Source organism: Erpetoichthys calabaricus, chromosome 10, assembly GCF_900747795.2.
Source record: "Erpetoichthys calabaricus chromosome 10, fErpCal1.3, whole genome shotgun sequence".
In the NCBI taxonomy this organism is placed as follows: domain Eukaryota; kingdom Metazoa; phylum Chordata; class Cladistia; order Polypteriformes; family Polypteridae; genus Erpetoichthys; species Erpetoichthys calabaricus.
Genome location: NC_041403.2, coordinates 59,572,822 through 59,587,072, shown reverse-complemented (window position 1 = coordinate 59,587,072; position 14,251 = coordinate 59,572,822). Strand labels below are relative to the sequence as shown.

The window sequence follows — 14,251 nt, the reverse complement described above, 5'->3', positions numbered from 1 at the left end:
TTTCCTGGCAAAATGGCAGTGCTAGAAAAACAAAATGGTGTTATGGAATGATAAAAAAAATAATAATAGAAAATTTAATAAAAATACAAAACTCAAAATAAAGAGAAAACATAAACACAGAAGTGAATTCTGAATGTATGAAAACCCCGAAAAGTGTAAAACCTAGAGTGCATCAAATCAATTTTATTCCTTCATAAAATATTCATGCAGAGTTACTTGTGTTGATGGGCAAAATTGGCCAAAGCGTTTTCCTCATTGTAAATATACTGTGTTTGTTAGTGACCATGTCTACCAAATATTTTCCTAGAAATTCAGCATGCAGGAGCTCAAATTAAGTTTTTCCCTGCGCTCCACAATGCTTTGTGGGCCAGCATGACATCACAGATCTGTAGCAGCTAATGCTAGATGGGACAGCTCCTAGAATATATAATGCTGATACTAGAAATGGGACAAAAATGAGTTAAAAGCTGGTGAATACATTTAAATACAAAACACATACACAGAAGGAAACTGGAAATGCATCTGTGAATTCTGGTCTTAAATGTAATGCCTTTTTGTATGGATTTGTATGCAACCTGTGTGTAACACCCAGCTTTTCCCTTTAACAGTATTACCCAGAGTACTATGCAGTTGATACAAACAGGAATAAGTGAAATAGTGAAGAATGCACATACTTTAGTGTTGCACTTATTTTGCAGCAGTGACTGTGAGCAAGAAAAACCGTCAAGAAAAAAAAAACAAACTGTACATTTCAGTTGAGAGATGTAGCTGCAATTGAATCTGTGGTAGGGACAAGACTCAGTGAGTTCATGCTTCCTGTCTGACATTGTCTACAGGAAATTTTACTGTTCTGATATTTAATTCTATTAATTGTATTTTAGGGAGGCACAGAAGCACAGTAATTACCACTGCAGCCTACCAGCTCAGGTCACATTTTTGATTGCAAAAATTGGTATGGCATAGTTGGCACATGTTTCCCTAGCTGTTCAGGACACTTAAAAGACCATTGTACCATTATAACCATTATAATCTACTCAAAACTTCTTCAGTTTCTCCTTTGCCATTGACTTCAATGCATTTTGATGAATTCAGAGAAATTCCCAAACATTTCCATGATTTCTCGGAACTCGAGCTGAAGTGAATTCAGTGGGGTTAGCTTGTCACCAGTACTTACAGTGATGCTTCTGAGCTGTCTTTCACTGTGCAGGAATCCAGTTCTGAGGCAGGATGTAAACTGAATGTAAATCTGAAATAGAGCCCAGAGCAAATCACAACAGGTACCATGGTAAAAACAATGGTGAGGAGCCAGAGAAATGATGAAGTAGAAATTTGCAAAAGTAAGATAAAAAAGTTATGGTAAGCACAATGAAGCAAATCAAAAGTAAAATCCTTAAAGCCTTTGGAGCACTGTGTACAATTTTTCTCTCCATATAACAAAAAAGGTACAGCAGCTCTAAAGAAAGACCAAAGAAGAATGACTAGGCTGATTCTCAGACCAAGAGTTATGAGCTACTTGATGAGGAAAGAGTACAAGCAAATGAAATCAAGAGGTGACATTCTTGAAGTGTTTTAGGTTATGAAGAGAGTTAGTGTGGTGGATCCCACCTGTTACTTTATAAATTCTTCAACAAGAACGTGGGGACACAGAGGAAACGTGTTAAGAGCAAACATCACAGAAATGCTAGAAAGTTTTTTTTTTTTTTACACAGGCAACTACAGACACTTGGAATAAGTTACCAATGACTGTGGTAGAGATTAGAACTTTAGGGATCATGAAAAATCCACTTGATGTTATTTTGGAGAAATCGTTTGCAAAGTACTGTCAAACTTGTTGAGCTGAAAGTCATGTTCTTGTCAAAACTGTTCTCATGTTCTATGTTCAAAATCATCCAGGCAACATATTAAAATATTAAAAATACCAAAGCTCAACTAAATACTACAGCAAAGTAAATGGCTTTTTCAAGGGATGGCTGAATAGAACAGCACCCCAGAAAGTCACAATTCTTCTTTTATTCCCCCTCCCCTACTATCATGTGACTGCTTCACAATTGTTTTAAGTAGGGATTTAAACAAAATGGGGTTAAACAAAAGCAGTGTGAGAAATGAGGGCCCAGAGGCAGAGTATTAAAAAACAAACCTGAGACAATGATTGTTTTCAAGAATATTCAGGTGAAGATACTTGCTATAAATTCATAATGCCTGTGTTATTTGTTAAAATCAGTTTCAAAGAATACATTGAAAAATCAAAAGCATCACTAAGGCAAAGTAAATATGCCCAAGTTGGCAACCCTACAAAAAACACACAGTGCACTACATACACGCTGTAGAAGAAGAAAACTTGGATCATTCGGTATCTTCCTTCAGGTTTTGAAATCTGACTATGCCTAGCCAAGTCAAAGTCCATAACAGGTCATACTCAAGTACACAATGGAGTAGAGATGGGAGTATATCACGGTTTATGACGGAACATAAGGAGGGTATATAATCTTCAAACTAAGTTCTAGCATTAAAGCACATTTACACCTTGTTTAACTGTACTAGGAAGAAAAATAAGGAAGTGTGGCCCAGTAATTGCAGAACTGGACCATAAACCACAAGGCTGCCTTGTTGATGCCCAACTTCTAACATTTTAAATAACTAAAGGAAAGTCATTTGTAACATAGCATTCTCCAACCTACTTAATTCATTTCAGGGTTGCAGTGCCTATTCTGGCAGCACTGGGTGCAATGAAGGAAACAATCCTCAAGGGGTCTAATCCATTGTAGGACCCACTCACAGACTTATACAAGGGCTAATATGAAATTATTAATTAACCTAACTTGTACAACTTTTGGTTGGAGACGATTCCATATGGACAATGACTGGATGTAGATTTCAAACCCATGAAGATAGACATTCAATGAAGCAGGGGATATGCATTTAAAACTGAAGCCAGGAAACACTACTTTGCACAAAGAGTTGTGGGAAACTGGAACAAACCACCAAGACGTAGTGGAAGCAGAAACCTTGACAACCTTTAAGAATGATCTAGATGGGATATTGGGACAGATTATCTATTAGCTAAACAAACAAGTTTGACAGGCTGAATGGTCCTCTCATCACATTTCTTATGCCCTGCTGTAAAAGCATATAAATGACTTAATTAAAAATGTTTAGTTTGTAAATCTCTTCTGGATAAAAACTACATGGGTATCCTTAGCAGCCATGGAAGAGGCACCTAGAGTTGGCTCCACCAGAATGATGGACAATACTGTATCATGTGTGGAAGTCAAATAAGGAATTGGGGAACTGAAGATGATTTGTGGTGTACACCTCTTTTACTGCAAATGTCCAAAAAAAAAATAGAACAAAATTGGGTAAATACTGGTGCAGCAGAAAATTAGTGTAACAACTGCCTTGTGAGCTTCAACAGCCTCTTAAAATATTCATCTCTCTTGAACGAATTTGTGTCTGGGAGTTTGTTCATACAAGAAATTGCTCCTCCAACTGAGATGCCATCTTCTGGGACCTCTGAGATTTATGCCAGTCCTGTGGGAGTTCATTCATATGGAACATTGTTGCTGCAATGAAGACACCATCTTCTGGGAGCTCTCAGATTTATACCACCCTGTCCTGAAGGGGAGTGGCTTAAATGATTCAGGGCGTGACTGGTGTGCCCTCCTTGGGTGGCTTCTCAAAGCTAAGGAGGAGAAAATAGATAATATGGTTAGTGTTGGCGCCCCCTCTTGTCCTGGCGGGTTATTGCATACCTTATCAGAGCCTGGAAGGTGATCCTCAGATGACTGTGCGTGACACATGCTGTATAATTTTTATGTCACATCTCCCAGTAAATGCAACATGGCCAAATGCCTGGAAGATTTGTGTCAAAAGGTTGGTTAACTTCATCAGATCTGAAGGAGCTTAAGACAGAAAGTTGAGCAGCAGAGAAAATGTTGAATAAACCTACTGAAGGCCTTGCCATCAGGTTGGTATGGTCTCTGTGATCCGCCCCCTACATTTCCATTCATGGGAGAGATTCATTTTAAAATTAAAAAGTAAAAATATGTACATCCTGCATTTTTAATATTTCAGTTCCTAGTTTTACTTAAGTAGGGTTCAGTGGCATCACAGTCTGTAACCAAAACAATAAGGCAAAAGTGAAAAAAGTTAACAAAAAATTGTGCCCTGTAATAAACTTATACAAAAAAACTAACACAGAATCTGTAACTGTTCAAACCTTCAGGTGAATGCACTGCTTGTTCAGCAGGCAACACCCAGATTATGCAACATCCTCTCTTCCATTCCTGTCAACTGACTACATTTAAATTGTAGCAGGGGCCTCGCCAATGCAAAGCTGAAGTTTTATTTGCATTTTACGTGCAGAGCCCTACCAGGCTTTGGATTTGGCGTCAGTAGACTCAGGAAGCTGGGCTGTGTGACATCACGGATCAGTTTAATGTATAAACTAACCACAAGAATGCAGCGTGTCAGCCAGTAAGTTCAAAGAGGAACAGAAGGTGCTTTCTTAACCACTGCAAAATGAACGCTTGCCTTGTCTGTGAAGTTGGCTGACTTATAACTGAGCATACTGGAGCCCAGGTGGAGAAACGGGCAGGCCCTGCACAAGAGCTTTGAAGTGGGAGGGGCACTTTAATCACACTTCAGTTAAGTCATATTCATATGAGCCACGCAAGGCAGACAGACACGGTACAGCAGAGGGAAAAGAAGCACAGAACTTTTTAGCCTGGTAGGTGAGTGTGAAACTGTCATTAAATTGATGGCAAATGAAATGCTGTTTTAAATTGTTTTATGTTGATCAGACAGTTTACAGTTATATTATCTTACAAAGAGATTGTAAAAGTAGGAACTAAAAATAAACAGTTGACTGTTTGTCCAGATAATATATTAGGGAAAAAAAGTTGGAAGTCTTGGCAATGGGCACATTCACTACTTCAGTAATTTATTAATAGAGTTAATTCTGTGAAAAAAAATACACACTATGGTTTTGGGGCTAAAATATCTTGCAACTGCAAAAGAGAAGGTAAAACTATCCTTCAAAAATGCATGCCAACATTTATGGCCAAGCTTAACTTTGTACTAAACTTTCAAAAAGAAATGGCATGGTATGAAATCATATCTTTTATTTTAAGTAGTCAGAGTTAGAGAAAAAAGAAAAATGTGTTTCTTTGTTGTTCATGGATGCTGTCATTTATTGATAAGATTCACAAATACACCAAACAATAAACAATACCTGCTGGCAACCTCACCCTGCCAAGAAAATAACTGCTAAATTATTCAGGGATTATCTCAAAGCAGAAGAAGGTGCCAATCTTTTACATTTTGGCAAACAAGCAAACAAGATATTCTTGATGGCCTGTGACAATATTTACATCAAAAAGAGATTATACAATTCACAGCAAACTTTTATGTCCATATTCCACTACAGGTCTCTTGCTGTGATATTTTATTTACTGCAATTCAGTCAAGGCCATTCAGAGAGAACGATGGTCTAATATTTATGTTTTTTTTATTTGTTTTTTGTAAAAATGACAGCAGATGAGATTTATTCTTAATTCTTGTTTTGTTTGGGTTCAAACTTTGTGCCTTGTCGTTGTCTATGTCGAGTTTGCATTTACTTATTTGGCCGATGCCTTTATCCAAGGTGACGTAAAACAATTGAGATGCAATTAGTTACATTTCTTTTGTTTTTACAATTTGAACGCAGGCAGGTGAAGTGACTTGCTCGTGGTCACACAGTGTCAGTAGCGGGATTTGAACCCACCACCTCAGGGTTTCAAGTCTAAAACCTTACACAATATGCCACACTGCCTGCCATTTGTATGTTCTCCCCGATCTGTAAGGGGTTTCCTCTGGACACTCTTTATTTTTTGTTCCTCATTTCAACAGATGCACTGGTTTAGTTAATTGCCAGTTACAGTTGGCATTTTGTGAGTGTATTGAGGGTGTGTGCATGAGTACGATCGGCAATTTATTGGCACCCTGCAATCTTCAAATGGGTTAAGAAAATTTAAGGATTTTAAGTTGTGAGATGTTGTGATTCGATTTCACCTCTGCCACACATTAGGATCAATCAGGTTTGAAAATAGGGAAGTGGATATTTCCACAGTGTACTGTACATTTGCACACTAAGGCTACATTTGACAGGATGTAAATGCTCCAGAAAGCTCAGAATAGTTTGTTGCAAATAAAGTCAGAAAGGTGAACTTATGTCTCATAAATAAGCTTCTTCTTCTTTAACAGAATTCTATACTTTTTTTTTACTTAATTACTTTTTATTAACTACCATAAGCAACTTGCCCAGGCTTGATAAGCATCCATTACCCACAAATTATTTAAAGAGAGAAGCTCTTAAAACATACAGAGTCTAACCTGTCAAAGTGATGAAGCAGACTTTAAGATGTTATTTATATGAAATGTGGCACATGAGACAGTAAATGCAGGAGCAATCTCTAATAAAGACTAATGAAGGGCACTGGTATTGGCACTGGCATTGTTGTTGTCAATAAAGGGCACTTTTTAAGCCATCCCGTTGTATTTCTATTATAAACAAATTGACAAAGGAAAGCTAAACAAGAGGAGTAACAGATATTGCCAAATAAGCAAAACACCTTAGGGCTTATCTATACAAGATAAGTTACCTGTCTATCACTTACCTCTGGCCTCTCAACCCACCACTCTGCTTACCTCTCGACTGTAAGTTAAATGATGGACTAAATGGAAATAGCATCTAAATCCTGGTCAGAAATGCCTTTCAGAACTTCCAGGGCCATTTTTCTTGAACTTCACCTACCAATCCCAGGAATTTCTGCATTCCTAAAGCCCATTACGTACGTAAAAGACTAGGCGACTCCCAGCAATAATCACCATAATAAATAATAGGAACAAACCAGTTGGGCACATGTAATGATTGAAGTGAGGTTACCCAGTTTGATAGACAGCAACAGTGGTGTCAGTTAGGGGGGACCACTTTTACTGTAACCGACTTTCTTGCTTCCGCCTATATGACTATTAAATGATTAAATGCCCCCTCCCTTGTCATCTTCCTACTTTGTTCCCATGGAGTTATTACTTCCAGGGCACTTCCTTTTTATAAAAATATGTGTTACCCTCCTTTATTACTCCCCTTACTTTTTGGCTGCAAAGTTGGTCCTCACCCGGTACACCTTCACAGTAAGTTTAAAAATAGCCATTCATATTTTCCTTTAGGGTATTGCTATTGTCTGCGGTGGGCTGGCACCCTGCCCAGGGTTTGTTTCCTGCCTTGCACTCTGTGTTGGCTGGGATTGGCTCCAGCAGACCCCCTTGACCCTGTAGTTAGGATATAGTGGGTTGGATAATGGATTGATGGATGGATTGGTATTATTAATTCTGTAGTTCTGTTCCTTCCCTTTCAAGGCACGTATTATGCTTCATAATACCAGATGAAGTCATACCTCTGTCTTATATTTAATTACTTATTATTTTAAATCAAAATAAAATTATCATTTTTTATGTTAATTTCATCAGCAATACTGTTCATTTTTAAATTAATTATAATTTTATTTTAAAGAAGTATTAACCTCCTTGACGTTAAACCCAAGCGTGACTCAGGCTTGGAATTCCATGTAATTACGGTTAAACCTGAGTGAGGCTCAAGGGTAACATGCAGTGATACACTTTATAGTGTTTAGCCCAAATATCTCCTTAGACAGTATTCTGCTACCATCTAGTGGATGAAGTAACATTATGCTGCAAAAAAAAAAATATTTCTATGGTTTCTGTCACTTTATAGTAACTGTCAGGTAACTCATCGATATTCATGAGTGGCTGGAGCCTCCTTTGAAAAACACAATGGCAAATGAAAAGCTGTAAAGGCAGCTTTAGATAGTGATGATGATGTGAACTGGTTATCAGTCATTGACACAGACAGTGAAACTGATGCATGATACGGCACTGTATGAGTGAACTGCTGTTATGTGCCCACTGTATTCAGTCGCATGAAGCTTCACCAAGGTGTGACAGTAGCAGTGTTACAAAAAGACAAAATAATTGTGATTAAGTGCAAGGACAAGCAAGACATTAGCTGCCTAAGCAATGTTCTTGTGTCAGAGGAAATGCGTACGTCAGTAAGCATTGTGCTGTGATAGCCTGCAATAAAACAAGGGGCACATCAGTTATGCAGGACAGGAACTGGCATTCTACCTTCTGATGTACAAGCAACAAGAAAAAATATAAGAAAAGTCCACAAAGAAACACGCTTTTGCTGTTGTGATTGCAATATTAGGCTGTGTGTTTATGGTCTGTCTTAAAACATGTCACACAAAGAATGTGGACTAAATCTGCATCAGTACAGCAGCGGACAATACACATATCTTTTCTACTGTATTTATGTTGACATTTTGGTATTTATATGTTTTTGTTACATGCAATAACATTTTGTCTTGATGAAAAAATTCAGTGTTTTTGGCTCATTCTGGTTGAATGGACTATTTTTGTTGACATATTCCCAGGTATATTAATTATCTTAGCAGCTACAAAGGCTTGGTCAGCTTTTCCCTAGAAAATTCTGCATGTTGCTCCTGAAATCTAAGACTGGACCATTGAAACAAGTCTGTTCCATATGGCATCTACAGCCAGGCGCTTATGAGAATAGGTAAATGGTTAGTCCCTTGATCAACTAGTGTGCTCTATGCTATGCATAAAGATAAGTCTAAATTTACCAAAATGCCATTTTTCAAAATCCCGTGTTGGCTCTATCTCCTCTGCCAGATTTTTTTATTCTCCATCCCAAGAACCAGTTTCCATTGCCAAGGTCTAGTATGTCTGCGTATAACCCAAACATACCTGTCAACTGAATGGCATTGATGCCTCTACCACCCCTTTTCTTGCTATTCCTTCAGGTGTTAATCCTACATGAATGGGGTACATAGGTTATCAGGTCACTAGGTACTTGTCAGTGTTTCCAGATTTGTGTCCCATTACTCCACAAGTGCCTAATTCTTTGGCCGTTCTTTGTCTCATTCATTCTCTCAGACCAGGGGTAGGCAAAGTCGGTCCTTGAGAGCCGCAGTGGCTGCAGGTTTTTGTTCCAACCCAATTGCTTCATTAGAAACCAATGATTGCCAATCTCAGACCTTATTTAATTTTATGGCTTGTTAGCCTACAATGTTAGGTTTTTACCTTGTAGATTTTTTTCCTTTCCAAGGGTATCATCTAAATTATTTGAAGCCTAAAACTGAACATTTTCAGTCTGTCACATTTTTCTATTAAGTGTTTTATTACATCAAATCAAAAAGTGCATGATGAACACACATGGAAATAAGCTAGATGGAGAACTGCTGGCCACATTATTATTTACATCTTATTGCTAATAAGGAGCCATTAACACACAGAATGCAGCTGTTTAAGATTGAAATAAGCAATTAAGGGAGGGGAAACTTAACAAGCAAGACCATTAAAACGAAGCATCAAACTATCACTTAAGCAATAAGTGCTTCATCAGCAATAATTGGCTGTTCATTAAGTACTGGGTTGGAACAAAAATCTGCAGCCACTGCGGCTCTCCAGGACCGACATTGCCTATCCCTGTCTTAGACCAGTTTGTCATGGGTAACTTCATCAGGGGCATAAGGTCTGCAAATAACATGCCTCTAAGGATCTTTGAATTCTTTATAAAGTTTAAAACACCAGTCAGAGTTGTAATAAAGTTTTGGGCTAATGCTATCATCTCTAATGGTGTCACTTTCTAAGCGTGTTTTGAAGTAGTGGATTCTCAATGAGTTTGTTATAGTCAGATATGGGTCAAAAGAGTAGAGAAAGAAAAGTTTGATCTCCTTTATATAGCTAGACTAGCCACCATAGGTTCAGAGTTAAATGATTCATTCCAGACTCTCAAAGACAAAGTGTTCAACATCAAATATTAACATTCAGAACTCAACTCAATATGGCCAACCCTCTCTCTGCTTTAGGTCTCTGAAAGAGGGCTTTCTTCATCCACATTTATTGTTCAGTCTTAAAATTATTTCTTTACACCATGATACTTTAAAAATGGTATTTGAATATTAGTTTACCTTTGATTTGCTTACTGTTTATTGATCCATCCAGCTAATGACAAGTGCATCACTCTTGATGACTGTTAAAATTGCAATTATAATTGTATACATTGGTTTAAAAAATTAAAAGTTAAATTTTCAAATTCAGACATAATAAGCCATGAATGAGGTTTAAAACACACTAAACAGAGGTAAATAAATTAATACTTAAAAAGTACATATGAAAACTCTTTCCACATCTATAGTGTTAAGTGTTACTTTAACACTAAGTGAGCTCATTTTAAAATTGGTGATTTTTCTGTGCACGGTTGCCTAAACTGATCTTAAGCTCGGAGCTCTATTGAAACATTTAATTGATGAGTCCAGGATACTATGAAAGCACAAAAAATGTAGTGTATCCATAAATTAAATAGGATAGAGTTCATATTATTTTAATGAGCTGAGTCTTTGGGGTTAGAATATAAACCTTACATTTATGAAATGTAGCAGATCAGTAGTTACATTCATCTTATTTTGGTTAGAAGGGCAAGCGAACCAAAAAGGAAAAGAAGGTTTTAGTAGATCTAGGCCAAAGCATTGTCATTACATAGGCTCCAGTTTGTAACCAAGGTCAAACGAGTACGCAAAATCAAAATCTAAATGTGAGGCAAAAAACAAAATCAAATAAACCAGAGCTTGACCATACCTAAATACAGTAACTTTTCTGTAACTAACCACTACATTGCAGACTTTAAGGTTTGCGTGCCACTGTCATTTAAAGCATCAGTAACTGAGGTTTAGTAAGTGTCAGTTATGTGGGTAGCTACAACAAATAGAAATGATAAACAAGGTGACCACCTTAAGGAGTATAAAGTAGTACCAAACAACAACCAACTACAGTACTGCCCAATGCAAAGGCGTCCAGACTAGAGTACAACACGTCTCTGTTCAGAGCTTATGCAAAGTCCAGAGATGGCAATAATTAAGGAGGTTCTAATGCTAATAATTTGTATTTTGTATTGAATATGTGTGTTTTATTTAAATGCATTTTAGATATTCTGAAATGCACACACGGTTAAGCTTTGTATCATTAGACAACATTTTTCACTGATATTCATTCATGGTTTTCACTTACATAATCCTGGCCAGTCAAAGGTAGTTAAAGGCAGTTGGCGGTGCACACTTCTATGAAGATGATCATCTAATGCAGGGGTCCTCAGTCACAGTCCTGGAGGGTCACAGTGGCTGCAGGTTTTTGTTCTAACCCGGTTACTTAATTAGAAATCAATTCTTGCCAATAATTTAATTTCATGGCTTTAACACTGCCATGTCATTTCATTCTCATATCCTAGATTTGCTTCCCCTTTCTAAGGATATCATCCAAATGATTTGAAGTCTAAAATGAATGAGTAATTCTCAGTCCTTCACTTTTTTCTCTTCACTTTCCTACCAAGTATTTCATTAAACCCAATAGTGCATGATAAATACACAGTGGTGTAAATGGTAACAAGCTAAATGGAGAAATGCTGGTTTCTTTTGTCATTTGCATGTTATTGTTAATTAGGAGTAATTAAAAACCAAGAATACAGCTATTTAAGGTTAAAATAAGCAATAAGGGTTCAAAATCTTAACGAGCGAGACAACTAAAATGAAGCAGAAGTGTTACTTGAGCAGTAAGTGCTTCTTATTAAGCAATTGGGTTGGAGCAAAAACCTGAAGCCACTGCAGCCCTCCAGGACCGTGATTGAGGACCCCTGATCTAATGTGACATACCTAATAACTAAGACCAACTAGTCTGGAACTGGCTACAATAAAATCAAACAGTTTTGATTTTCTTTTTAGTTGGAGGGATGGGCTATGTATGCAGGAGAGCTGACAAGCAATTAATGCTCATCTGGAAGAAAAATGTATAGAATGTAGTGATGAGGAATAAGGAACACATGTTTTTTGAACCTCACAAATAGAAAAGAAGCTTCTCTGTCTGATATCTTGTGCTCTATGGTCTAAAACAGAATGGAAAATATAAAAAAAATGGGCAGAGACTGCAGCTGAAAGCACTTCAGCTATTAACCCTTCATACAGTGCCGGTTCCATCAAGCAGCATGGGGGCTGTCGACCTCACTAACAGAAGAGAAGCTCATTTGTCTGATTTCTTGTATTTTACATATCAAAGCAGAATGGATAAAAGAAATAAAGGGCAGAGATTGCTGCTGATTTGACTGCAGCTGTTAACCCTTCGTACAGTGGCAGCCATGTCAGGCAGGATGCTATTGGCCGTCAGGGCGAGCACATCTACCAATTGCCATTGGTATTCATGAAAACAGTGTTAATGTTGTGATGTAATGTCTATTAGAATGATAAATACAATACATTTATTAATAAAAATGTTTGTGACATATCAGCTGGATGGACACACAGACACTTATCCTTTCATTAAGGTGGATTAATGTAGACCATCAATTTTTATTATTGACATTCGAGAACCTTTTTCTGTTGATCAGTGTCTAAAAACCAAATTAAATCCACGGTGATTCAATATTGTTAACATGAAAATGTAAAAACTTGCAAGGGGAGTGAAAACTTTTTATAAGCACTGCACATTAACAATTCCAAAGTTTTACAACCTTTGCCAATACCTTTTAACAGGGAAATTAGTTTATAGAATTCTGAATTTAAAGAATTTTTATTTTTTTGAAAAAATAGGCATATGTTAATGAGGTTATCGGAGGTACTCTTTCTCTGTAGCTTCAAATGAATTGATTATTGATAAATTTCAGACACAATTTATATTAGGGTTTGATCATGAATAAATAATTTGTAAGCCTTGTAGGCTAATAAATGTAATTATTTTCTCATGTAAATGTTGGATGTTTATACTTACTGAAGTTAATATTTCATTCCTGTGCCCATGTTACTTGACGGAAAGACATTCTGTTCATTCATACACTATTTAATAATCAAAACCATGACAAAGTGTTGACAGCCGTCACCCTGGCAGCATCACTTTTATTAGGGGAAGAAACATGAGACTGCAAAGTAAATCCATGTGTATAATGGGAAAAACCTGCAATAGTTTGAATTTCTAAACACGACAGGATGATAACCGTACCTGCTGGGTCAAACCAGTAGCTCAGGTTAAATTTGTAACATTCACTTGACAGAAAACTGTTGAGTTTATTTCTTTTTTCATGAGACCATTCAGTTCACTTTATATAGCTCCTTTAATAGTAGACTGTCTCAGACATCTGCACAGATTATAAATAAAATCAGTAAATTTGTAATGCATTAATCTTCTTCAAAATCAAACCAACATATGAAACAATTATACATGTGTACAAAATAGCAGATGTGAAAGGAAAATTGCTGCTTAATGTAGGAAATTAAAAAGAAATATGCAAAATGTGTAATTTAGTCTTTTATACTGTTAATGTTTTCGGCTATGAATGAATAGACCACACTTCTTCACTTTAACAGCATAATGTGTTCAGTAATCATCAGTAATTTAGTGAGGAAAGCACAAAGTTGTTAATGAATGTAATTAGCATATCTGTTTTAACCAGGAAAACATCAGCAGCAGGTAACACGGAATAACTGCAGTCATTCCAACCACTTTAAATTTGACCAGCTGCACACCACAGATCACAAGAGAACGGTAATTTATAAGTTGAAGTCAAAAGTTCAGGTTTAAAGGCCTAGTGATTGAACCTCAGGAGTGTACCGTTCTAATTTTAGCTTAGCAAGCATAAGCGGAGACTTGGATTTCACTTGTACTTCTTTGAAGGAATGTGTCTTATGACATTCCGCAACATTGAGTCATTATATTTTCTGACTCCTCTGACTCTTTCTTTTGTAAAATGAAATGATTTGTCATTGTTAGAGGAGCTGGATTCAACCCTTTGACGTCCAGATACGAATTAAAGTCACTTGGGAGAAGTGTTCCTCTTTAATTACTTATCAGTGAAAGATTACAATAGCTGATAGCTGATTTGGGCATGCAGTCAGGGTTGGGACTGCGAGGGAAGTAAAAGTGGATGCTGAGGTCCTCAAATGGGAACTGAGAGCTTGCTTTGGAAATGCAGCTCACACCCACTAAGTCAGAGTGAGCACACTTGTTTGGGTGTGTCACCAATGGATGATAGAGGATTTACTCATCCTTTTATAGATGGCAGGTGTTCTGATCCAGCCCAGAGAATGGGAAGGGCTCACATAACCTTCACATTTTTAACAGACTGGAATTCGCC

The 14,251-nt window shown here is 37.1% G+C and overlaps 1 protein-coding gene across 6 annotated transcripts in view; it reads left to right on the top strand.

Moving 5' to 3' along the window:
• Positions 1-14,251, top strand: part of LOC114659080 (uncharacterized protein KIAA0040) — a 103,417-nt gene that overhangs the window by 68,988 nt on the left and 20,178 nt on the right. For 2 of the 6 annotated variants that reach the window (XM_028811312.2, XM_051933153.1), the window contains exon 1: positions 4,356-4,726. The exons of 2 other annotated variants lie outside the window; for them this stretch is intronic. The gene's annotated coding sequence lies outside the window, so the exon portion shown is untranslated. Of the gene's footprint in view, positions 1-4,355; positions 4,731-14,251 lie in introns of those variants that run through there. 2 more of the 6 variants (XM_028811311.2, XM_051933152.1) reach the window with 1 other exon arrangement.